A 24,433-nucleotide genomic window follows, 5' to 3' on the forward strand; every position below is an offset into this window, starting at 1 on the left:
AGCTCAATGCTGGCATCCTCGGGGAGCAGAATATAAAACAGATCCTGTTTGTGGTTTCCGAGATGATCAAACCAGAGTGTGTCCTTTCTTTCACAAATAATGCACGGCCGTCAAAGGTAACTGCCGGATTTCTGCCTACATGACAAGCCTTCTGCTTCGCAAAAATGAAAGGGGGTGCTGAAACAATACAGCAGGAACATTTTGTGGGATGGAATGGAGGAGGATTGCACTTCCAACGTCGCCCCATGCCGGGTCACGTGACCCTAGGGCTCACAGCCTTGGGCCTTATTTATGAAGGCCTTGCGCCGTCGGTGCATCACTTTTAACATGGGAAAAAGTGACGCATCGGTGGCGCAAGGCTTTCATAAATGAGGCCTCTTGTATTCAGGGTGAAGATAGGTCACGGAGAAAAATGGCGCAGGCAGTATTTTCGGGTGAAGACAGCACTGCTTTCAGCATAACGCAGAGCCATCACGCGAGCAACCCAGAAGAGAATATCTATAGCGCCCACACGTTTACGCCTTGCTCATGACTGCCTGAGCACTTTTTAGCGTGCTTGACTGGGAAATCTACCACCACGAGAGCAGCCAGACCAGGTTATTTAAATAACAGCTGTGACTGCCAGCCGTTTAATTCATTAAACGTGGAAAGATAAGTGGCTGTCCAGAGATTTGACCATGTGACCTGGAGGTTAACCCCAGATCTCTACACAGTATATTTACCCCACTGCATTATCTTGTAGTCTACATTTTATGTCTTATGTGCCGGTGTTATGTTGCTGCTTGCGGTATATGCCCTAACTACTACTAAACTCAGGGTTTTTAGTGGGCCGGGTCTGTCTGGGACTGAGCACTGGCAGTTATTTTTAGGGGGCCTCCAAACGAGTCTCTATCGGGCTCTATTTTCAGGCCTCGCAGAGATAGTCCGTTTTCTTTTTTTTTTCTTGGACTTCAGTGAGAGCATGCACATCGATGTGCGCATGCTCATTTTGCTCACTACCGAGTAGTGGAGGTCAAAGCATGACATCATGCCAGGTGAACCGTGTTGTAAGAGGACTCTGTGGCATGTTTTGAAGGGGGTGGTGGCTTTGTTAAAACTCACCCCTGTGAAGTCGCGTTGCCTAGTGGGAGCAGTGCTTCTAGTACACTCAGCTTCACGTGAAGCCACCCTATACAGGAGGTGTCCGCTTGGGCATTTCCCAGGATGACGACACCGGTCTTGGGGAGGGTGTATGGCGTTATCCATACACAGCCTTGCTGTAATAAGGAGGGGAGAGAGCGAGCCTGAGTGGGGAATTCCAAATCTGATGACCCTCTGAGGAGTACTAGAGCTGACGGCTTGTCAGAGCAGGGGGCACAGCTACACTAGTTACCTTTATTTAGACCACGCCCCTACGTGGATAGGCCACACCCCTTTAAGAGGTTTGCTCCGCCCCTTTTAGAGCACCCCCAGTTTTTTTCCCCACTTAAAGCCCTGCATGGGTCCCATATTTTCTTCAACTTCTTTGGGCATCTACTGGCTTTATATGTTGTTTTTTTCCCCTGCCATACATAAGTCCATTCCACCCCTCCACTCATGTATCACCTTTACCATATTCTTGTGCTTCTTGGTCGCCATGAATGTGATCAATGAAATACACCGGTGCGTGCCCTCGAAAAATTAATTCAGATGCAGACTTTCCAAAAATAAAATGGCAGGGGGTGGATCCTCAGATCCTCCTCGTGAAGATGCAAACAAAGATTCAGCAAGAAGTTCTCATAATTTAAAAATTGGATGACACCATGGTGTTAAATTTCTCTACTTACTGCGCTTCCGGAAGTTCCGGCCTCGGTTTTTCATTTAACGCAGTGCTACATATGTAATCCACAAAGTGCCCCAAATACGGTTTGCATTTGAGAATCTTTGATCCGGCTAAAGACTTGTTTTATGAATAATTGCGTGATTTAAACTTTGTCTAAGCAACCATTTCAGTCTGGCGACTAATTGTTACCACCAGGCACCGTTGAAGCCTGCTAAATAGAAACATATATACATTCACGTCAGACATCATGGATTCGGCCGTCGCGTTTGCTTTGATTCTTTCAGCCTTTGTACTAATTGAGTGTTTGAGGATAAAACTCCCCTCCTCTCCCTAAAATAACATCCCATTTGATCTGTGTTCTGTGCCTTTTCCTGTTTTGGTGACACGCAGCCCCCCCAACGTGGCCAAAGTTTGTTTTCATTGTGTCCCGTGGAGACTTTTCTACGCTGTGGCTTCAGCCCACAGGGGTCACACACGTCATTGTGGAGAAGATGGAGTGCAGCTGTGTGCCGAGTGTCAGACAGAGTCAATATTTAACCAGAGCTGCATTAAACATTCCCATAGTGAGAATAAGATTCGCTCGCCCTCTTCCCCGCTGCACACAATGGAAGTCCGGCTGTCTCCTGTGGCTGCACGTAGCAACGTGCCCTTCGTTTGGCATTCACCACTAGCGGGTTGTTAAAATGTTATTTTCTTTCAGCCGAAAAGATTATTTTTATCGCAGCAAAGACTATTTTCGGCGCGAGAAGAAAGTTAAGAGCTGGGGAATGTTAACACATCCTAGACATGTTTGCGGGGTATATATGGGCAGAGGGCGCGATTGGGCCTTAAGCGTAGCACAGACAGGTCCCTTTACCAACCGAAGCCGTGAAGCACCCAATAGGCTTTAAGAAGCGGCGTTGGTTTTCTGTAGCCTTAGGGGGTCGAAGGCTGAAAACAAAAGAAACTGTAAATAAACCCTTACTCTGTCCAGGAGACCACCCGGCGTGCTGCAGCATTTCTCAAATAACGTGAAAATGGCCCCGAGGCGGGCGGCGCGACCTGGACTATGAAATAATCTGAGGCGCTTTAATGACACATCGAGAAAACATCCGCTGAGAAACATCTCCCAGGTGGATGGCGATAGGATAGGTCACCAACAACACCCTTTTGCCAATACTGCTTCCTGTTCAATATAATATTTATTTGCACCCCATTGGTTACTGCCATTCAAGTTACCTTAGGTACTGCCACCCGGATGGTGGCTCTCAGTGAGCTGAACCCTCAACGCTGACGAAATGCGATTTTTTTGAACGGTTGAGTCTTGACAAGGCGGACTTAGCCTTCTGTAATTAATATACAAGCTCCGAAAATTGGTATCATACTTTTTTTAGTGGTAACATCTGTTATATAGATCGCAAGAAATGACAGAAGCGCCAAATGAAGCACTATATAAAAACACACTGATATTGTTGTATTCATCTTTTATTACCCAAGTGACAATTAGTTTAAGACTCCAATATAGATTAAAATGTTGCTAATACCTGCCTCCCCATCCATTCCTTTAGCTTTGGGAACCTGGAATAATTGGAACTGTCACATTTACATGCAAAAGAGATGGTAAGTAGTTGTTTCGGCAGCAATGTCAAGGGCGATGGGTGGTAAAAGCTGCAGTGGCCTCCTGGTCAGAGCCCTGGCACTTAATATTTTACAAATTAAGCACTGGCTAAATGGGAAGTGACCCTTCACTGTATTTTTAGGTCGAGCCTGGGCAGCGCAAGTGCAGCTCTGCAAGGCATGCTGTATTTGAGTATAGCCTTGAAGCTCCACCCACTCTCCGCCCATATTTTTCATTGGCTTGTGTCATTGCCCTTTGTAAATGCTGGCTTCTGATTCGTTAATAGACTTGTTAGACCCTCCTTAGTACCGCCTTGTCTTAATTTGTATCCTCCCATGAGGACTGGCCCTTTTACTTCTGTTGTTACACAGTATGTCTTATTTAGTCTGTAAGCACTATTTTCTTTAAGGAGTTTTGCCTACTGTAGGCACAACATGCTTACATACAAAAAAGCAAATCCCTGTTAAAATAGTCGCAGGCTAGGATTGCTGTAGGAGAGCTGAACAGGGGTGTAGGGCTAATCTGATACTCAGCACATTGTCCACTGGACACAATAGACAATAATACAGGGATTAAACTAATCAAATTCACACAACATATAAAGTAAAAAACGCTAGTACTGAAATGATTAAAAATTTGTACACAATTTATTAGGAAACCTCCCAACTGGGTTACAATCTAAAATTTTTGCAGCAGCATATACAGAAATAAAAAACCATTGAAAAATTGGCAACCTTATAAAATGTATACAGTCAAAGTATTGTAAACAAGTCGACGCGGCGTTTCGGTGTTATTGGTCTTGACACCTTCTTCAGGACACAAACATTTGACTTCTTTATCTATAAACAGATAACAAGATTTAACATCATGGTCTATTATCATTACGTTTTCTACATGCCCTGTCTATTGTTTATATATATAACATCGATTGTCTAATCTTCTCATATTTATTATGCTCCCCCTTTGTCAGCCTCTCAGTTAGTTACAATCCAGTTAGTCAAAACATACAGGGTTTCAAATGTGAATTTAGCCCTGTGAGTGGTGAGTGAAAAAGAACTGATCTACCTTTTATCTTGATTTGAGGAGGCTTTTCAATTGCGCTCACTCTTTTCTGATTGTCATATCACCAAGGAATCTTCATGATATTCCATCCATGAACAAAAGATCTAAGTGCAAAAAATGGACAGTGCCACTCTTTAATATTAATGCTAATCATCCACTTGCCTTAATTCATTCGGCAATGACAGGTTAATTTACCTTATGTTGCGGACTGAGGATTGTCGATATGCACGGAGGAACCACCGTATTTGATAAAGGGTGCTCGATATAGCTCATCCCCTTAGAGTCTTTATCTATAAAATCTCGTCCTGGACATGAGAATAATGCAATTAGGGGACTCCTGTGTTTTAACGATCACACAAATATATATGTAAGGTCCTTATTCTGTTACTCACCCCATACATGCGGGTAGAGATTCTGGTTAGAACTGTCCGAGAATTCTCAATTGTTCCGGTCTTCTCTCTTGTCTAACCCGGAAGAAGCGTAAGCTGCAGACATAAACATTAAAAAGGAATTTTTTAGCTCTTATTCTGAAGCACGCCTAGAGTTGATATTCCTATCCCATACTCCGTAGGTTGTGCTTCTGTTGTCTGCATCCCGCTAATATATTTAACTTGGTAAAGGCATTATGACCACTATGTAATCTCAATAGTATGTTTCAACTTAAAACATGACGCTCATTTTATATAGTCAGCGCCCTGTTTGGGCGGACTATCCTAGATCCCAGGTTATCTTATTCTCACTGTCGTGATTACACAACGCTAAATTTAAATCATACAGATGGCATAATGTTCCATCTTGTATGATTATCATACAGCGGGCTACCGCCTACTATGTATCTAAATACAAGTATCTAGGGGCTCGTCTGTGCACATACCTTAATTATTCAGATCGGCCTCCCTGTTCCTCCGTGTCCTCCTCCTTCGCATCAGTCGACAGGAATGAACCGATACCTTACAGGGCACTTTTATTCAGTTCCGGACCGGACTAACCCGAAAGTGGTTCTATTCAATTACTCTACGGGCTTTCAAAGATACAATTGTTTTTGTGTAACATAATCTATTGCACTCATTCGGGTTTAATTCAGGTTATAAGTGCAATCTGTTTCCTTTGGTATTAATTCTTTAAGTCACGACCCAGGGCTGTTGTGCCGGAAGAATTTCAACTCTGATCGTTCGTGGCGGCACTAATTAAAGTGATCTTAAGATTTGTTAATATTCGTGATCTTTACAGTACTATACATCTCAGAGACCTATTGGGCCTTTTTTTCTTTTTTTATGTGCTGGTTATGTATTATAAAGTACCCGGTCTACTGTGATCACGAACGACTTTATGTGGCGGCCATTTTGGTATGGGAACACATTATCCTATCTACGGAGCAGACCTTCCTATAACGTTCAAGAAATTACTTTGCACTATTAATAGTAATACAGAATGGTCTACTCTGGCTACATGAACATAAGCAATCCTTAAAGAAAAAGCTGGCTCGTGGGGTTAGATGTTCACTGTTTTTCCCCGTCGTAATAAGACTATCAGAGACCAAATTTGGAGCAAACACGCTAATAATTTGTGGATGTATATATACAATCATATATGCAAACAGACACGATCATGCATCACTTTTCTTATATATTACAATGACAATACTTGAACATATTCAAACATTATATAATCATTGATACAGCCAGTTCATAATATTCTTGCGGATGGGAGTTCAGGGTAAAAAATATTCAGGAAGGAACTTATCATACTGGTTACACTAAATTCCCATTTTTACTTTCAGGATTTCCATTTATCTACAGAATTAGTCTTTCCCACTCCTCTCTGTTATTCAGTCCTGTTCTGAAGGTGTTAAAAAGGGACATGTAGAACTGTTCTCTTTTCTTTCTTTTAATATTCTCGTTGCCCCCCCTGAAACTATGGGAGATGGCTTCTACTCCTCCCCATTTTAAATCTTCTATTTTATGATCATGTTTAATCCAATGTTCCACCAGGGGAGCAGTCAGTTTTTTGGTTCGGATTGCAGATTTGTGTTCTGTTATCCTCACCTTTACTTCTCTCGCTGTCTCTCCTATGTATGCCTTATCGCATGGACATTTTATCATGTATACCAAATTTTTGGTTCTACAATTGATAAAACTTTTGATTTTATGATCAATCCCGTTGTGGGTGATACTGTTACCCTTCATCATTGTTTGGCAGTTTGTGCACATGTTGCAGCAAAAATTCCCGGTGGGCAAAGGGTTCCTGTCAATAGTTCCCTGACTGCCCTTGATATCATCTTGAAAGGTATGGACTAAACAATTTTTTATAGTTTTGTTCCGTCGGAAGCTAAACATAGGTTAAACAGGCACAACATGCTTTCCTGCAACATTCATTGTGCCATGCACGCTTTCACTTTCCATGCAGCTGGGACAATCGCGGCCGTTTCTTTGAAATGAAATAGGTCTCGCATTTACAAGAGTTTGACCTAATGGCATTGTAAATCGCAATGCAGTTTATTTATGTGTTAATTATCAAAACAGATAAATAAAAGGCATTGTCATTTACAATGCCAATAGCGTAAACTCTCACAAATTCAAGACCTATCGCATTGCAAATCCTTGTTATAGTTATGCACCATCTACATCGATTTTTGTGGTAACTATAGGACAACTGTTGATATCAAGGCAGACCTAGCTCTGACGCCCCTCCAGGACCCTAATATAAGTGCTGACTTGTTATACAGCATGTTATACAGCATCAGTAATTTATCAGAGGAGCGCTATATACAAGTCAAGTTCCCCATAATGAATAATGTTATTTTATTTGTAGAAAATGCGTAATTCCTGACTATTGACCACAGGCACATTTCAAATGTGTCAAAACAAGTTCCTTCCTCGTTATGGCCATGCCAGGTTGCTCTGTACTTTCCAAAGGTTACTCCTTTGTCTATAACAGAAAAATCCCCTTGGAGAATAACAATAAAACAATGAATACATTTATAAAGCGGAAGCCTGTCATGTGGCGTCCTGTACCCATTAATTACATTCTGGTATGGCATCACAAGTTTGATACCACACCTAAAAATATACAAAGGAAATATGGAAAAAATAAGAAGCATTTTGTTGGGCTGCTGGTATCTTCTAACATATGGGTTTTGGTTCATAGAGAATGAGCTTATATTATAAGTATTTTGGCTTTATCACATTTTTGGTGCACTGAGGTATATATTTTTAGGTTTCCACTCTTGGTCTTTTTTTCTATATCCTTTTTCTTCTTTTTCCATATTTCCTTTGTATATACATTCTTTTTATTGAAGTTAATCCTTTTCTTCAGCTAGCCTAAAGACATAAAGCTTTTTAAAGTCATAAAATATGTTCCTCATTGGTTGGGGCTACATACACACTATTTATTTTTACAGGTACAACACAAATGTCCTTTGTGGCTTTTCCTGAAGAAGGCACTGCTGTGCCGAAACGCGAGTAGAGGAGAAACAATTGTTTTTGCTAAGCCGTTCACAATGTTGAATAGAATTACACTGACTGAAAATCAGAGATTATTATATACCTCTTGAGGTTGGACTTTCATTTGGATACGACTAGTGGGGTTGGTCTTGGAGGTGAAGGCGCTGCCACATATCCCTAACCCTGTTTCTCTTCGGTTTGCAATTCAGGTTTAAGCCCTGGAGTATCCAGGGCTGTCTGTCTGTTAATTACATTACAGAGTGGGGAAGGATCAGCAAGTTTCATTCACCCAGCCCTGCTCAGTGAAAAGTGAGGGAAGGCCCTCTTCTCATTTATTTATTTTATTTTATTTATTTAAATTTGTATAGCAGCGCACAGCTACCCCAAGGGGTTTCCCAGCGCTGACAGTGAACAACCAAGAAAGGATAGACCTATTGGCTAAAAAGCCATGTTTTAAGGGATCTGCGGAAAGACAGAAGGTCAGATTGAAGGCGGAGGGGCAATGGAAGCGCATTCCACAAAGTGGGGCCATGGTGAGAAAAGGAGCGCCCTCCCAAACGAGATAGTCTAACTCTCAGAAATTGGAATTTCTCTTGAGTAGAGGATCTAAGAGTACGGGGGGACGTAGGAGCAGGCCAGCTGTTGTACATAGTCGGGGGCCTTGGAATGCTTAATGCGGAACATGTACGTGAGGGCCCTGAACTTGACTCGTTTCTTCACTGAAAGCCAGTGGAGATCGACCAGCGACCTGGCCGCTGAGACAGTTTTGGGAACTCGGCAAAGTAGTCTGGTGGCAGAGTTTTGTACTCGCTGCAGTTTACGTGTTATTTCTTTGTTGACACCCAAATAGAGAATATTCCTGTAGTGCAGCCTGGAAGTCACCAGGGCCTGGACTAAGGTACGCTGGGCATGAGATGGAAGCATCCACATAATCTTCCTTAACCATTTCAGAATGGTAAAACAGGTGGCAGCGACCTTGGTTGCTTACTGACGCATGGAAAGAGAGTCATCCATAATGAAACCAAGGTTGCGCACCTGAATGGAAGGCTGTGGTAGCGTACCCATTTCTGGCGGCCAATGTTGAGGGCCCCAGAGACCACCGGTCCTTGCCAAGGATCAAAACCTCCGTTTTATCGCCTTTGAGTTTCAAAAAGTTGGCGTTCATCCAAGCCATAACTTTACTGAGGCCGGATCTAAGTGCCGAGGGCTCGGATTGTTTGTCAGCTGACAGAGAGAAGAGGATCTGGGTGTCATCAGCGTATGAAAAAAGTGACAACCCCGATTCTTCCACTAGAGCTGCCAGCGGTCTGATATAAATATTAAACAACAGAGGACTGAGAGTAGAACCCTGGGGGACCCCATAGGGCAAGGGATGAGATTTGGATTTAGAGGTAGATGAAAAGACCTGAAAGGCGCGATCGGAGAGGAACGAGCTCAGCCAATTCAAGGTGGTCTCCCTAACACCTAAGAGTTGGAGGGCCTTTATGAGTACGGTATGAGAGACCGTATCACACTCAGGTCAAGTAGCACTAAAGCCATGGTCTTGCCCTCATCGATGTCGGAGCGCTTTTGTAACCCCGAGCAAAGTAGACTCGGTAGAAAAACCGGTCCTGAAGCCGGATTGGGTAGGATGTAACAGCCCATTTAACTCAATAAATTTGGGCAAGTGTCCATTAATGTGTCTCTCGAGGATCTTTGAGAGAGCAGGTAAAAGAGAAATTGGGCGAAAGTTGGAAAGAAGGGCAGGATCAGCATAATTTTTTTTTAACAATGGGACCACCATTGCGTGCTTCCAGCTTAAAGGAACGGTGAAGTCATTAGAGCGGTTTTAAGCAATTGGAGAGCGTGAGTGAGAGAGGGTGGGTCAATTTGTCGCAAGACAGAGATAGGCAGTAAATCACAGGGGGATCCTGATTTAATATGGCTAAGATGATGTGTGAGTGCCACCAAATCCAAAAGTGGCCAAAATTAAAGGGTGGGCACATTTGTCAAGTCAGTGCAATTTTCAGATGGCATGACAGGACAATCAGCAGATATAGTGGGTAGAAAAGAGGAGACAGGGGTAGAGCTGGCCAGTGAAGAATAGATGATCTCCACTTTATTTACAAAAAATGGTGCGAGATCTTCGCATTGTGTAGAATTAAGTTTGGGAGGGGATTGTATGGTGGTTGAACCGGATAAGTCCTCATTGGCTAACCCTTGACAAGGTTAGAGAATGTGAGGAGGTGGTGGCATCTTCCATTTCATGTTTTCCCTCCCGAATCCTCCAGCTTCTTATGGGTCGCTGTGCTTTTCCCTCCCACCACTTGCTGGTCCTTCCATCCCTGCCGTGGTGCCTTATTGAATTTTTGGTTGCACATAGGTATGTAGGAATCTATGTGTATTTGCACATGTTTGCTGTGAGTGGGTTAGTGTAATTATGTGCTTTTGAATGTGTGGGTGGGAGTGTGTGTGTGTCTCTACTGGTGAATTGATGAGTATGGGTATGTGCATACATGTACTTGTGAATGGATGAGAGTGTACATGTTTACTCATGTGAATGGATTATGTGTGCTTGGGGATTGGTGGAAGTGAGTATGCACATGTGTACCTGCCACACTACTTGTATAAGCTACCAGCTGTCACTGGTGCAGTGTATAGCCAAATGTCATGCCCTTGGTCCAGAGTCACTGGGCATGTCTAAATGCTGTGCCCTGTGATATCTGTACAGGTAGACTTTGTGCACTGCATAGGAAGAGCCTATTTCCTGACCCCACAGCCAGAGGGTAAGTAAGTAAATTGGAGCAAGGGTGAAGCCTAGAGCATAATATACTCTGTGTTTTCTGAGGCCCAGGTGGCAAGCAATTGAGCTTGGAGCATTGTTGAAATCCATGTACTTTATTGCATCCAAGCCCTGTGATTTGTACATCGCCCAGTGCTATGCTGGGTGATTTTAAAGTGGTTCCCTTTTACAGTGTCAAAATACTGGGAACCGAAGTGGAAAGGAAAGACCAGCAAAGGTTGAAGGTCACCTCCTGTGTCAAGAGGGTACTTTGGGCAGAGTCTAAAGAATAATAAAAACAAAAAGTCGCTGAAAACACTTTGTTAAAGGGAAGGGCTCGATGCTTATTTACATCACAACATAATGCACATGGTAAAGAAAATATACGAATTTCCTTGAAAAACGTAATTTGGGAGACATTATAGATTATATTGTCATCCAGCCTAAACCCCACTGAAGATTATGATGTATGGTGCTGTGCAACCACAGACCTTCTTTTTGAAAGCGCTGCTGGTGATCCCACACACGGTGTTACAAGTGGTATCACACATTGCATCATCTATGACATCACAAGTCAGAACTCATGTTAGAGCACGCAGTGAGAGCCCAAGTCTCAATGCTGTTATGTATTTGAATAAACTGGAAGGGAAATACAACAATATTAATAGCACGTACTACTTAGATCCAGGGCTTTAAGTGGGATAAAAGAAACTGGGGGGGGTCTCTCATAGGGGCGTGGCCGATGTAATTAAGGGCGCGGCTTAAAACACTTTACCTAAAAACCTGTACTTGGCATAGTGTGCTGCCCCACTGGTATTTTGCTGCTTCTGTCCATTCATCCAGATATATAACACAACAAACAACATTACACCTACAACGAGCCAGGACTATTGGCTTTTTCAATGGTTGTAAATCGCATAAGATAAATAAGCAACAACTATGACACCGTTGTATATAATATTTGAAATGTTTCTGTTCTTGCCTGCGAGGTTGTGGTGTAACGCTAGAGCTGCCACCTTTCAGGCTGCGAAAGCAGGTTCGAACCTCATGTTGGCTCAACATCCTGTGATTCAAAAAATGAATATGTCCTTGTGTAATGTAACTGGTTTGCTCCAAGTTTGTGGAATATAAAACTGAAAAATTAGTCTCTTTGAAGTTGCATCAAAAGCAGTGACAGATGTTACTACTGCAGAGTTAAGCTTTTTTTTTTTTCTCCACCCTGAAGGTAAAGATGGAGAGCTCGATAGGGACCTGTCTCAGCACCTGCTTTTAAGAACTGCCGGTGCTGAGCACCAGCGGGACCCGGCCCACTTAAGGCTCCGATTAGATCCCTGAACATATTGATACATAGGATTATTCCTTCCTATCTCACTCATGTAAATTTTATTAACATAGATCTCCACAGCAGGAATTGAAGTCATTAACACAGTTTCCTCCTCGCTTATTGTAATGGTGTTTTTCCTTATGTCTGTATCAGGAGCAAAGCTGAGTGGGCCAGCACGACATCTGGTTTCTCCAAACAAGATAAGGACTGCAAAGGTATACATTTACTTTTTTGGCCACCAGATGTGAAAAAACATTTGGCTTGAATTATTCTGACATACCGAGATTTGAAAGAAAAATTACTCAAAGGCACATCTTCTAAATTCCGCACCCACCTCATATAATGCAAGGGAAAAACGCATAGTCAACACAAAAAAAAATCAAAATCTTAAATGTGACATAAGCCTTTGAGGTGGAATCTGCATGAGATGTGGTTGCAGTGTTCCTATTGGAAACTCCAGAGGGCTTCAGCTACTCATTACTTCTGTCTTCTGTATCTACCTTAAACCATTGCTCCCGGCAGCACACTCTTTTGAAAGACCTTTCAATGTGTACATGTAAGGAACAAAGGGACAGAAATCCCTGCTTGGTGTTTAGTTACAATGTCTTTCTGGTCATGATTATAAAGCTTGTCAGTGTGGATCAAATGTATTGGGTTTCAAGGAGTGTGCTTGGATTTGGATCTGATGTGCAGGGTCTTCCAGACATCCCCTTTGGTACCCAGTTTGAAAAATTAGCATAGAATGGAGCATAGGAAAATGTAGATGTAATTCACCACTTTGGTATCATGACAGTGGGACACTTTGCATCACTTGCTATGTTTTATAGGGTTGAAAAGCAATAGATGTATGTCTTTGTAAAAATGTGTACATAACTTCCTTTTCACACACACTGTTTTACAACAAAGCAACACATGTGCAAATATAGAAATACATCAGATATGGACCACTGGAACCTTTTGCTTTACAGTAAAAAAATTACCACATTATCTCAGAGGTTTGGAGATTTTAGACCCCATGGTTTGATGATCATCTCTACCTAGGCCAGGGCTTGAAGGGTTCAGCAGCAAACAAGATACATTTGGAGTATTGCTACAGGAACATCATACTATGTCGCGCTCTTTTGGTATAATTTAAGAGTTGTGTATAGAACAGCTCTCTTTCAGGTGACTTGCATTTTATGAGCATTTGTAGGCATACCTCGGATTTCCTACTGCTGATGGTCCTGCTTTAAAAGTGAGTTTAAGCAGTATGATGAACTTGTTTTGAGCACTTTTATCTCAGTTGTGGATGTGCCTTTTCCTTGTATTTAGGGAGCATGTCGAGATTCACCTGATTTTACATTGCATAACTTTGAGTGGTCTTGAAGATGGATTTGTAGAAGAGGGAATAGAGAAAACTGCCATTTGACAACATAGTTACTGCACTGCTATTTCTGTAGCTTTTTGTAGTCAATTTTGGCAATTTGTTGAATTTTGTGATAGTCTGTGATAATAGCATCCTTTTCAATCGAAATTTGGGACCCCATTTGGTGACACTACTGATTACATTTGGAAGACTTCCTAGGAAATATCTGAAGCAGAATTTTTCATGCCTCACGTAGAGCATTGTTGGTGGGCTTTGTGATGAACATAGTAGAAAAAATGGTTTCATAATAATTCCAAGAAATTGACATCTTACTCTTAATTAGTTTCAAGAGTATATGAAAAGTGGTCTATGAAAGGAAGTAACTGTGAAGGAGTAAGGTTTTTATATTTAATTAAGGTTTTTTTAGATCATCTTAAAGTGTAAATGTCAACATCATTACAAAGTTGTTTCTAAGGAAGCACTGTTAACGTTAGAAATTGTTATTATTACTATTATTATTATATAGAAACTAAGGCTGCAGAATAAGACAACAAGCTAAATTAATTACAGAGCACAACTAGTCTTACTCTGACCGGAGAAATACTTGGCTGTCTGCATCAATATTATCTTCTTCGTGTCAACATAACCAAGAATATACATGTCTTCTTGTTCTTCTTTTTTTGTACTTGGATGACTACTGTTTCTATTAAGATACACTGAAAGGTGCTTTATTATTAAAATAACTGACAACAAGGTCAGTAGTGAAACTTAATACTGGTTGTGCTCTGTAATTAATTGTTGTTATATCCCAAGAATCCGACTGGCAAAAATGGGAGGCCGCTCATTCGCATATCTTGGTCCAAAGATGTGGAATGCTCTCCCGCTGGCGCTAAAATTTGAAACAAATCTTTTAGCTTTTCGCAAAAAACTGAAGACCTTTCTGTTCTGATTCTCTCTGTTGTGATCTTCTCCTCTGCACCTGCTTGTTTTTCTTCTTCTGTCTGTCCCTGGCGCCGGGAAACCCATTGCGGGTAGCTGAGCGCAATATAAATTCAATAAAATAAAAAATAAAATAAATATGTATGGGGAAAACGTTTTTTCCATAGAATATAACACTGGGTGAGTGGCACAGTGTTGTACATTGAGCACGTCTGCTTACAAATGCTCAAACTAGAACTTTGGTAAACAGTACAGAGGTGCTGACTAGTGCTCTTTCACCACAGCCATTCATGTTGTAACTTATAAAGGTTTTCATTTTGCCTGGCTTACTTCTCAGGTCCAACTTGTTATCCAGCTCTACCAAAATTTCCCCTTAAATGTGAGTTTTTATTTGCTAACATGGTTGTCCCAAAGTCACTTTTAAATTCAATAACCAGTGCCTGACGCCATCACAGGTGGTAGGGGAGAAGGGTAATTCCATTAATTTCCTGCATTTTCAGGGGAGAAATACATCCTCACTTACTATTTGACCCCACACCCTCAGTCTCTAATCATGCCCTCTAAAGGTAGACATATTTATCTGTTGAAACTAGTTTTTGTCACTTGCAGTGCTTATCGCATTAAAAAAAGTGAATCTCCACATGTGCCCCAGTTACTTTCTTTTTATCAATAAAATTGAGTTTTTGCTATTCATTTTTATTTCGGATTTATAGTTAATCCCTGTTCCTCGTTAGAGAGCTTTTCTGTCCCATTTGTGTGTTTTTTAGGTCTCGCGCCTGCGATGCATATGGCGAAGCCATATGCCATCGCGCAGGCGCGATACTATAGTTGCCTGGTCTGCTTCCCAGGAGACAGGAGACTGTCACGCGCACGCTCAGAAAAGCGATCGGAGCCGGCCGCGCGCGCGCGTTCCCAATCTCCTGTCTCTCTGGGAAGCACACAAGCAAGCCCAGCAAGCCCCGCCAAGGCATCACGAGCACGTCCCACGTGGGCGCCTGCCACGAGGACAACCGCAGCAGCAGGGCAGCCCCACCGGAGAGCGCGCGGCCCCGCGCAGCCCGCAAACTGCAACGCTGGCGCGATACTATAGTTGCCTGGTCTGCTTCCCAGGAGACAGGAGACTGTCACGGGCACGCTCAGAAAAGCGATCGGAGCCGGCCGCGCGCGCGCGTTCCCAATCTCCTGTCTCTCTGGGAAGCACACAAGCAAGCCCAGCAAGCCCTGCCAAGGCATCACGAGCACGTCCTACGTGGGCGCCTACCACGAGGACAACCGCAGCAGCAGGGCAGCCCCGCCGGAGAGCGCGCGGCCCGGCGCAGCCCGCAAACTGCAAGCGGAAGCCGGGACAATGATTTGAGGCGTTTCTGGCGAGAATGTGGAAGAAGGGCCTGCATCATCTAAGTTACAAGGTACAAAATAGCGTCCTTGCAAAACCGCGCAGCCCGCAAACCACAAGCGGAAGCCGGGACCCCCCAAGGCCACCCCTGCAACACCTCCCACCCCCGACACGCCGAAACAACCGGAGGCCCCCGCACAATGCCTGCAGCCTGCCGGAGCAAGGAGCGCCCCCTAAGCGCGCTACTCCACCGCCGCTTCCTCCCCCCCCTCCCAAAGACAACCCGACCCTACGGACACGCGAACCCTATCCCCATGCACTCACTGCGGCACGCACCCTGCCGCCCTCAGCACCCCCACCAGCCGTTCTGCCCCCAGGCCAGCAAACCGTGAAATCCGAACAGGGCAGCGGCCGCGCGCCCCAACACAACCCCACCCCCCCGCAAATGTGTATTAATAGGAACGTATTAACTGACATGTGTATTTTGTTAATCTGTCGTGGATAATCAGTATTTGAGATTTAATTTCTTTGGGCTGTGTAAGAAAATGTAATGGTGAACGTATTTATGTGAAACTTGTCATTTCATGTAACATGAGTTATACTTGTGTCGCAATCCGATCATTGGGGTTACGTTCACCACACCACAGTTTTCACACCCATTACGTGTCTGTTGAATGGGAAAAGGACATAGACAATAGACACTTTCGTTCCACTTTGTGCATAGTACTACTTAGCTCACGCATTTTATCCTATCATTCAACCCCGATGCGCAAAGTACCCCAATATATGATAGGCTCAGGAAATGTTTGCGCTCGGCTTTTCTTTTGACCTTTCAAAAAAATTGTTAGCGTGAAATCTATTGACTCTGTAAGGAGTTAAAAGTTGTTGCGCACTGCTGGTCTGGACTAGTATATTTTAAATGCAAAGCTGTTTATGACAAAACCGTCATAATTGCTGCAGACTCTACACTATAAGGCAGACACCTCTCACTTTCTGCAGTTTCAAACATGATGCAGAGTAAAAGACACTGACATTTACAAAATGTTGACTTTTTATGCTTTTAGGCCGGGTTCATTCTTATTTTAATTACATTCCTAGCTATCCAACAACAATAACCTATTACGCTTTTTTAATGTATCAATATTCTTGTATCGGTGATTAATGTAACTAGTGGTATTTTCAATATCTGCATCATCTTTTAATATTTAGATCATGGCCGTGTCTTCTATATAGGATGTTGTTTAACACATACATATAACAGATTTATTTAAATCATTACAATAACTGCAAGAAACAACATCTACTCAAGACATTAATAACTCACAAAATATATCCTTTTTTTCTTTCCCATTTTATTTTAAGTTCTTCTCTCTTTGCCTTTGTACCTCTCATTTTCTTCTTGCCTTACACCACATCCTTTTCTTGTTGTCTTTTTTCTCTTGCCTTCTTTCCTCTCTCAATTCTGATTTCCTTATTTGTCTCTTTATGCCGTTCTCTGTCATTCTTTTTTCTTCTCCTTTCATTCATTCATTTCACTGTTTCGTTTTTTCTTCCTTTAATTTTCTTGTAATGTATCTTTTTCCTTCACTGCCTTTCTTTTGCTCCTTTCTATATCTATTTATCCTCATTTATTTCTTCTATTTTCATATCCTATCTTTCTCTGCCTTATTTTTCTTTCTTTCTCTCTTACATGTTTTTCTGCACTCCGTCATCCTTCCCTCTCTGTCTCTTTCTCTCCTCTTCTAATTTTTCTCTCACATTCTCTATCTCTGTTTATTTCTCATTCTTTCTCACTTTTGCTGTCTTAGAGCAAAGGGGCAAAAACTAATCCTCAGGGACCACAAATGTACACTTTTTGCAGGACAGCTCATGTGTCATCAATGCTGTGTGCTGCTTGTAGCAGGAATAGGGTACTCTAGGGGCAGTACCCTACGCCCTCTATCTATCCATCGCCCGCCCTCTATCTATCCATCGCCCTCCCTCTATCTATCCATCGCCCTCCCTCTATCTATCCATCGCCCTCCCTCTATCTATCCATCGCCCTCCCTCTATCTATCCATTGCCCTCCCTCTATCTATCCATCGCCCTCCCTCTATCTATCCATCGCCCTCCTTCTATCTATCCATTGCCCTCCCTCTATCCTTCGCCCTCCCTCTATCTATCCATCGCCCTCCCTCTATCTATCGTCCTCACTCTATCTGTCGCATCACCACAGCATCACTCAGCACCACCACAGAACCACTCAGCACCACCACAGAATCACTCAGCACCACCACAGAATCACTCAGCACCACCACAGAATCACTCAGCACCACCACAGAATCACTCAGCACCACCACAGAATCGCTCAGCACCACTACAGAATCGCTCAGCACCACCACAGAATCTCTCAGCACCACCACCGAATCACTCAGCACCACCACAGAATCACTCCGCACCACCATAGAATCACTCAGCACCACCACAGAATCACTCAGCACCACCACAGAATCACTCCGGGGCACCACAACATCACTATGCGCTACCACAGCATCACAATGCCACAGCATCACTCGGCGCCACCACAACATCAATCTGTGCAACCATTCAACAACAACTAGTTCAAATATGTTCTCTCAATGTTTCAAGCTTTATTACAAATGTCACAAAAAGATGTTAATATTTCACTTCTGTTCTTGGATTTTCATCACAATAAAATACACTGAACATAATCTTCACAATAGTTATTTACAAAAGTTTAAGCTATTGGCATTATAAATCACAATAACTTTCATTTAAGTATTAATTATTAAAAAAATGAAGACATTGTTATTTGTAATATCAATACATTTAAGTCACGTAAATACAACACATATTGCATTACAAATGCTATAGGTGTCACATTTGCGAAAGTTAAAACTATTGGCATTGTGAATGACAAAGCTATTAATTTAGCTATTTTCAAAACCAACACATAAATAAAATATTAGTCATTTACAATACCAATAGCTCAAACTTTCCTGATGCGAGACCTATTGCATTGCAAATGCTTGTTTAAATATTTGTTTGGGACCAGTACAAACAATTACCACTTGCTCCACTGACTCCCCACTCTACAGATAAAAATAAGAAAAATCATTAATTTGCACTGATCCAATCCGACATCTAAATTTAATGAGAAACAAACTTTACAACATGGCTTCAACCACGTGTTCCATTTCATCGCAAGCTGAACACTGCTTGCCTTAACCATGCATATGACTGAACCATGCATATGCGTGGTTAAGGCATTTGGCGTTCTAGCCTCTGGCTGGCGGGGGAACGAATCTGAAAGGAGAACCTGCGCGAAGGACAGGGATGCGACGGGGTAAGTTTGGGCTGGGGGTAGGTTTTAAGGGAGGGGCGGTTTTAGGGCTCTGGGCAGGGGGTGGAAGGGGGGTAGGTTTTAAGTGAGGGGGCGAATTTAGGGCTCATGGTGGGGGCTGGGGTCGCGGTAGGTTTTAAAATAGGGGGCATAGTTTTAGGGCTCAGGTCAGGGGGAGCATAAGGAGCAGTTTCCAGGGCAGGGGGGCAGTTTTTAGGGCTCATGGCAAGGGGGGGTTTGGGGTTAGTTTTAAGTAGGGGGAAGAGTTTTAGAACTCAGGGAAGGGGGGATGGGCAGCAGTTTTTAGGGCAGGAGGAGTCAGGATAGTTTAATGTTTAAGAGGTGGGGTCTTTTTTTAGAGTTCTGGGACATCGGGTTATATGACACGGGCCAGGATTTTAGGAGGGTGGAGGGAAAGGGGTGTGAAATTTACCATACATCCCTTTATCAAACATGCCTTTACCACGAAATTGCATTGTAAAGGCATGCGTAGTAAAGTTATGTTGGTAAAGGAATGCTTTTTTGAGACTCATTCTTGGTTTGGGCTCCGTGGTAGAGGCACCGTGTGGTTCAACCATGCATGCCTTTGTCATAAAACCAAACATAATCAGTATTATTGCAGACAATTTCCAACAGTGGATAAAGTGGCAGTGCCAACACAGTACAGTACGATGATATATCCAGCTTGCAATTAAATAAGGATATAATACTGAGCTTGATCCCTCCCCTTCTTAAACATTCAAAACCACAAACGGATCCAGGAATGGCAACAAATTAAGGTGGCAGTGCAAGTACAGCACGTTTAGCTATGTAATAACAGTAGGGCTTCAGTGCAGAAAATGCCTAAATTAAAAAAATAATTAGTAGTATAAAGTGACAGTGCAAGAAGTAGATTGAGGAACTCCATCCATTCCAACCAGAACCGAGCTGGAAATAGAAAACATGAATAAAGTGACAATGCAAATTTTATACTAGATACACTTGACTTCCAAACTTGACAGCTAAAGTGCTACAGTGAAATCTATATCAAATTATGCTCTATCACCTCTTCAACAAGAAAAGCCCCCATATCTTTTTATGGCGTTGTATATTGTTCATGCGGGCATGATACCAATATTACCTAATATAAATTCTCCTTATCTTACTTAACCACTTCTCAAATGTGGGCTTCTCAGGGGACTTCCAATTGTAGTAATAATAGAACGCGCCACTAAGGTTGAGATATAGATAAATCAAGCACATTGCTTTCCAAACTGTGAGGGGTTAATGAGGCTCAACAAAATAGATAGTGTTGGAGAGGGGTTTGATCTCATATCCTACCTTTGTTGAAATATAGTGGAAGATCTGACACCAAAACTTCGAGAGGGCCCCACATGACATAAGCATATGTTCCCAAATCTCCCACGTCCTTGCATTTGGGGCATGTTCTAGCAGAAATACGAAACCTTTTATTAACCTTCTCCAGAGCGTAGTGGGGCATCCAAGCATTAAAGAGCACCATCCTATGAACATTTGCCCTCTCAACAGCGAGAAACCGTACTCATATACCTCACTTTCTTAGGCAATTTGGGTTCATGAATGCCTCTCAGCACACTGGCTGTAATATAGCGGTCAAGCATATAGACAATTTACAAATTCTCAAAATGAGCCCACTGGATAGACAAGCGGGACCGTTTTACTAGAATTGATGCATGGTAATAAGTCATAGGGCAGGGGAGAGCTAAGCTGCCTTCAGACTTAGGTAGTTGGAGCATTTTTAAACTAACTCTAGAGGATTTGTTACCCCAAATTAAATATGAAAATCTACTCTATAACCTACGAAAAAAGCCTGCTTCCAACTTGCAGGGAACATTCATTAAAGGAAATAATATTAAGGGTAAAGTTGACATCTTTATTAATGATATCCGGCCAATCACAGAAATAAGTAGAGATTTCCAAAGGATGAAGATATTTTAGACTTTACATAGTAACAGGCGAAATTTAGACAGTAACTATCCAAAGCTGAATCAGGAAGCAATATCCCTAAATATCTTTTAGGATGAGAATTCTAATTCCGCCCAACATCTGGTGGTAACACTTTGATGGGGGTATTAAATGTGCTTTGATCTTAGATTCATTGGTTTTATAGCCCCCAACTTGGTATAACACCGGACCGCTTGTAAAGCTGTCTCGATATTCTCCCTTTCTAGTGATAGATACAAAGCGACATCATCTCCGTATAATTTAATCTTTGCAGCACTCGGGAAGGGTGGAAGAATACCGGCATGTGAGCGAATGTATTGGGCCAGTGGTTCGATAAACGACAAAAAGGGTAAGGGATGAGGGGCGGCCCTGACGAGTCCCTCTGCTGGAAAAACCGTCCCCACACTTGAATTATTTATTATAATTTGGGCCGAAGTGTTCTCATACAGTCTAGCTATCAATCCTGTGAGCTGGGACAAAACATTTAATTTCTCCAAGATTTTAAACCAAAAGTCCCAGCTTACAAGGTCAAAAGCCTTCTCTGCATCTAGCAAAACCATGGCCGCAGCAATATTATCGGTGGTAACCAGGTCAATGAACTCAGCCCGGTAAAAAGTATTAGCCCATAGGCTGCGGCCCATAATAAAACCACATTGGTCGGGATGGATTAGCAACTTCATCACATCACTAATACGATTAGTTAAAAATGTTATGAAAATCTTGTAATATGTATTTGATAGTGTTATTGGCCTGTATAAGGTTGTCGCAAAATCAACTTTCCATTATTTTTTTTACAAAATCCCTAAAACGACTTTCTTAAAGGAAGGGAGAACTGGACCACTGGCCAAGATGGAATTGAACAATGTAATAAGGAACAAAAATATTTATAAAACTCCACCCCAATACCATCTTCCCCTTGGGCTTTAGACCCGGGTAGCTCTTTTATAACTATTTTTACCTCAGCTGGGGAAATTGGGAGTATTAGGAGGGCCGCAGCCTCACTGTTAACTCTGCGAGGTGCACAGCCTGTAAAACTTATCAACTGAGTCCCATGTCCCAACCTCACCCTGGTAGAGTGAGTTGTAGAACTGTAAAAATATTTGCCCGATCTTCCCACTGTCCCTTTCTAATTCTCAAGTACCAGGAACTTTTATTCCAGTAATTAAATTACGGTTCGTTTTTTCCTTAGCCATCCAGGCCAGGAAACAACCCATTTTGCTCCCTCTTTATACATTTAGCAGTTACTGCCCTGACTATTGAGAATTTCCTTCCCCTGAAAGAACTCTTTTATGGCTTCTCACTTTTCCTGCCTTAAGCATTGGGAATCGGGTGGCTGCTCAACTACAGCTTTGCAGTAGTCCTCATCGGTGGCTCTCTGCAAACAATCCTGCTTTTCCATATCTCCCCTACTTTGGAAGGTCGAGTTGGAAATCATAGATCCCCCGAATTGATGCCTTAAGTGCCTTCCAGATAGCGGTGCCTGCCCCTGTATTGACGACTTTAATCAAGAAAAAATGTCCGATCTCAGTGGACAGGGTCCGAACATGAGATTCCTGACCTAACAATGGCTAATCCATAACCCTTCTCCTAGTAACTTTTGGACATAATGCAGGAAATTTTAATACCATGACAGAATGATCAAAGAAGGCCCCAGCATAATATTGGGAAGATGTATTAGAAATAATCGAGGGGGAAATAAATCGATCCGGGAGGCAGGCCCATATTTCTTTAGGTAGAAAGAGTACACTCTGACTGTAGGATTTAACTCATACCATACATCTTGAATCCCCATTCTAGTGCAAAGATCATTAAAAAACCTTTCTACATTTCTTTTATGTTGTACATAATTTTGGTTAGAAGAATCAAGCTTCGGAGAGGGGGGGAGTTGAAATCTCCCCTTGTTATAGGTATCCTGGGTGAATTACATAATTCCCATAGCAGTGCCTGGAGAGGCTTGATGATATTGTGAACCGGGCAATAAAAAGAGACAATGTTATGTCTCACATTGGAGACTACAAGGGGCACTATAACCCAAAAACACCGTCATCATAAACAGGGGGACAGCTAACCTGAGCTTTACCACTAATCACCACTGCGTTCCCTCGATGTGCTGATTCTGTAGATGAAAAAAAACTGTCTGACACAGGAATAGCAAAGTTAATAGCCTTCCTTCTCCCGAACAAAATGTGTATCTTGTAAAAGAATAATGGAGGGATCATCCTGCAACAAACTAAAAAAAAAACAGAATCCCTCTTAAGTTTGGTATTTAACCTGTTCACATTGTAACAAGCTATAGTACTATCCATAGATCGATGTTTTATTACCCACAAAACCAATTTCTCCGTTCACCTCTATTAGTATTTTTTAACCATACTTGTCCATAGATCCCAAGCAAATTTTCCATGCAGTGACCACCATCACCACCAAACCCACCCCAGCTCCGGACTCCTGTGCCAACTCCTCACCGCCAGGATTCCAACCGGAGCCACTGTCTAACCACGCACCCTTTTAGCCCCGTGAAGCTGGAAACTAAACCAGGAACTGACATGTGGTGTGGTTTACCTGCACCAGCTGGAGGTGCAAGGCCTGTCCAACTTGCATCTTTGGGTTCCTCACCATTTGAGGCAAAAACTGCTCAATACCCCCCCCCCCCCCCCCCCCCCGGGGTTGGAGAACATGTGAAATCACTTCCCCTCATCCCCTTGGATGGATTTCAGTTGATTGGCTTTTGTATGCATCTCTTCCCGCACTTTGTAATCCTGAAAGCATACTACCATAGTGCATGGTCTAGCGACATCCTTAGGAGCCAGGGGAGGGGGAACTCTATTGGCCCTTGAAATGGAGAGATTTGTTCGTGAGTCAGATAGAACATATCAGGAAAGCAACTTAGTGATCTCGTAAAATAGAAATCGATTCTGAGCAGGGGTTTCGGAAACTCCAAAAAGTCTAAGGTTAGAGTGACTGGATCTATTTTCCAGACCATCTGTTTTGTCCTTCACTGACTGCATGTCTTTGACTAGCCTGAATGAGGTTTCTAGACCTTGTTGTTGGACATCCTCCAAATTAGAAATCCTTTGCTCCACTTCCAAGCACCTGGTATTCAATGCATCTGTTTTTGCAAGCCCACATCTATAAGATCCAACCTCCTCTCTATTTTCTCCTTCATCTCTTTATTAACAGCCTTCATAGCATGAACTTCAATCAACGGCTGTTTAAGAAGGGCGAAAAGCGGAGCATTAGAGTTTGTGAAGTTTCCAAAATTTGGCTCAGTGACTCTCCTCCCCACCAAGGACACAGAAGGATTTTCTCCACAAATGTACGTGTCCTCCATATTTCCGCTTGACTGGATTGAGGAGGCTGCTGGTTTCACCCATAAACTGTCACTGCATGCATCCGCCACATCCAATTTTGCAGGAGGGAGTGATGTACTCTCTGTTACCTCTAGTAAGTCCTGTGACAAGCTTTTACCGAAAATAGGATATTGAAGTGCCCCAGGAGGCTACTTTCAGGAGGAATCATT

At 42.6% G+C, this 24,433-nt stretch overlaps 1 protein-coding gene and 1 long non-coding RNA gene across 3 annotated transcripts in view; one reads left to right on the top strand and one right to left on the bottom strand.

Annotated features, from left to right (window-relative positions):
- LOC144754714 (uncharacterized) overlaps nucleotides 1-24,433 on the top strand; it is a 520,145-nt gene that overhangs the window by 193,698 nt on the left and 302,014 nt on the right. The window lies entirely within an intron of this gene.
- Nucleotides 4,656-5,394, bottom strand: LOC144753252 (uncharacterized). The gene is made up of 3 exons (XR_013594264.1): nucleotides 5,335-5,394; nucleotides 4,853-4,945; nucleotides 4,656-4,765 (listed from the first exon to the last, which is right to left on the bottom strand). It is a non-coding gene; the product is annotated as an uncharacterized LOC144753252 (long non-coding RNA).

This window comes from Lissotriton helveticus, chromosome 5_1, assembly GCF_964261635.1.
Source record: "Lissotriton helveticus chromosome 5_1, aLisHel1.1, whole genome shotgun sequence".
NCBI classification, from domain to species: Eukaryota; Metazoa; Chordata; class Amphibia; order Caudata; family Salamandridae; genus Lissotriton; species Lissotriton helveticus.